The following is a 3,459-nucleotide window of genomic DNA, read 5'->3' on the forward strand; positions in this document are numbered from 1 at the left end:
TTATTTATTTTTTTAAAGGCTGGTCAAGTGAAGCAGTGGGAGTGGAGAAGGAACAAAGGAATCTGTAACTGGTTGTGATCAATTAGTTGTAAACATCACTGCACTTGGACCAACCTTAAGGATCAAATTTGGATGAGACTAGAGATAATAACTGTCAATCAATATCCCTGGGAAAAAGTCATATTAATCCTTTAGTTAGTATAGCAGATTGGGAGCTCAGGCTCTGGAATCAGAAAAAAACTCATATCTCAACAAATCTTGGAAAGTTGCTTAATTTCTTGAGCTATAATGTACTTATTCGTAAAAATGGAAGACTAACGGTGCCGTTCTTACAGCAATGGTTGAGGTAATTAAATGAGATAACCTACTTCTTTTTTTTTCTTTTTCTTTTTAGTTGATACATAATAATCATAGATATTTATGGGGTGCAGAGTGATAATTTGATCCATGTATACAATGTGTAATGATCAAATCAGAGTAATTAGATGTCCATCACCTCACGCATTTATCATTTCTTCGTGTTGGAAGCATTCAAAATCCTCTCTTCTAGCTTTTTGAACACATACAATAAATTATTGTTAATTATATCCACCCTATAGTCCTCCAAAACACTAGAACTTATTCCTCCTGTCTAGTTGTAATTTTGAAGATGATCTATTTCTATTAGTTTCCTAGTGCTGCTGTGTAGTAAAGTACCATAAACTGGGTGACTTAAAAACAAATGAAATATATTATCCCACAGTTCTGGAGTCTGGAAGTCCCAAATCAAAGTATCAGCAGGGCCATGCTTCCTCTGAAGCCTATAGGGGAAACTGTTTCCTTGACTTTTTCTAGCTTCTGGTGGTTCGCCAGCGATCTTTGGTGTTCCTGGGCTTGTAGGTGCATCACTCTAACGCTCCTTCTTCACATGGTGTCGTCCCTGCGTCTCTTCACATATTCTTCCCTCTGCATTTCTGCGTTTATGTCTGAGTCCAAGTTTTCTTTTCTTTTCTTTTTTTTTAATAAGGACATCAATCATATTGGATTAGAGCCCACCCTAATGACATCCTAACTTGACTACACCTGCAAAGATGCTATTTCGTATAAGGTCACATTCTAAGGTGGGATTCTAAGGTGGGATTCTAAGGTGGGACTTTAACATATCTTTTTGGGGAGGACACAATTTAACCCATAACACTATTTTAAGAGGATTTAGCTAATTGCTTGGCACGTAATAAGCTCTAAATAAATGTTCGTTGCTGCTATACCCAAGCAGAAAAATACCTCATTTGGCCAAAATTGTATAAGATAGAAGGATTTCGCTTACTGCAGCAGAAACTGCTATTTGGGTTCCGAATATCCATTCTCTCTTCTTCCACCATGAGAGAGCCTCTGATTTTTGTCTCGACTGTGCCACCTGGAAAGGGGACTGAACTTCACATCCTTACTGGTAGCAGATTGTGGCCATCCAGCTGATTCGGAGTAAGAGGATGCAGGTGAAAGGTGTGTCCTTAATGAGAAGGAAAATAATACTTTATGTTTCTTTTGTTCCTTCTCACTGGCTGCAATGCAGAGACATGATGGCTGAGGCTGAAGCTTTATCCTGGAGCAACCACCTGTTGGAAACTTCATATTAAAGATGGCTGAATAACAGGATAGAAGCAGCCTGGGTCCCTGGTGGATATACCAGATCTGAATTGTTCATGGTGATGTGAGAAGGAAATAAATTTTGACCTTGCTTAAACCACTGTTATTTGAGATTTCTGTCATTTACAGACAAATCTATACTTTATTAACACACCTCTGACTACCAACACTACAATTGTAATAGTCAAAAAGGGTTCATCCAATCTAGGTATTTCTATTAATATATAATAGCACCCAAAGAGCTTCTTAACTGAATTCCTTATGGAAGTACTAGGAGGGTTCATTGTGCTTCATTAAACTCTATATCAATAAATATACACAGTTTACCATTATATGCAAATATAATAAACTGAAAATCATTAGATTCTGAAGTTTTTAGTTTTGTCTCATTAATTAACTCATAAGAAACCTTGGCTAATATAGCTAGGGGCACACTCTCTTTGTCACTATAGTATGGCTCCTCCTCTGTGTGTCCTATGTCAGTTTTATCCTTATATCCTTAGGTGTCTGGTCAGCGTAGCTGTCCAGGTCTTACTTTGGGATCTGCAGAGAATTCTTAGTCTTTGATTGTTAACCTGAGGATTGGCCCAGTAAAATTGCAGCTCTGACTCTGACTTGAGTGTACTATCAGGGTCTTCCACTTTACCGCTTGTGTTCTTTGCATATGTGATGGAGACTGTAACTTTAAAGTCTGTGTGGAAAGAAATTTTCCTACTGGGAATCCAAACTGAAATTTTACCTTTCTTGTTTTCAGCTTATAATATTTTCTTTGTAATCATGAGCCATATCCCACGCTCCAGGAGCTGGAGGTGGGTGGCTCTTACAGCTTAGTGCCTTCATGCCCACTATGATGTGAATAACACAACACAAAACAATAGGTGAGTAAACTGAGAGTTATCTTCAAATACTGCCAACTTTTATCATTCATTAATAAATATGCCCAAGACACACCCAAAGTGACAGGGTTGAAATGAAATTTAGTGTTGTGTACCCATTAGTATCTTTTAGTCAAGGTAATCCATGAAGGTTACATTAGAATAAGTTAGAGCTCATTTACCTATTTTGATCTTTTTTCCTCCTTCTGTTTTGACATAGTTCCATTTGCAGCATTTCAGCCCTGTGTCAGTCCAATTAGACTTGGAAAAAGGATGGGCTGACTAGGAGGCAGACTCGGCAAGATAGTACTCTTGACGTCAGCTAAAGGACTTGCCAGACTGGAACAGAGGGTGGGCGGAACTTTGACAGTAGAAGTATCGGGATAATTGTGACTTGGGCTTCTCCTCCCAGCTGCAGCGTTGGCTTCTTGTACGTGGTGTTAGCCAGAAATACTCTTTGTCACAAAGAATGGCAAGTGGGGATAAAATCAGGAAGTGGGAGCAAAGAATTCTGTGATTAGGGCCAAGATTGCCCAGATTGTAGAAATATGGGCTCCCAAACTTTTCCTAAATCTCCAAATCTGATTTGTGTCTCTTTATTTCTGTTCTTGAGTAATTTTATTTACTCCTAAAACACAATACTCAATCCTTTAATGCATGCTGTAGGTAAATGTGGTTGTACCTGTGGGAATAGTGGGCTTCTTGAGGGAAAGGATCACACTTATATTGTTGATGAAGTTTTTTTTTTTTCACTGAACCTAGCATAGTGACTCGCACAATCACTGCTGTTCATTGAAAATGTACCCGATGGGGCTGGGAGCGGTGGCTCGTGCCTGTAATCCCAGCACTTTGGAAGGTCAAAGTGGGAGGATCGCTTGAGGCCAGGAGATCCAGACCAGGCCTCAGCCACTTGGGGAGATCCCATCTATACAAAAATAAAGGACAAAAAATTTAGCCA

This window comes from Propithecus coquereli, unplaced genomic scaffold, assembly GCF_000956105.1.
Source record: "Propithecus coquereli isolate 6110/MARCELLA unplaced genomic scaffold, Pcoq_1.0 Scaffold49, whole genome shotgun sequence".
Lineage (NCBI taxonomy): Eukaryota > Metazoa > Chordata > Mammalia > Primates > Indriidae > Propithecus > Propithecus coquereli.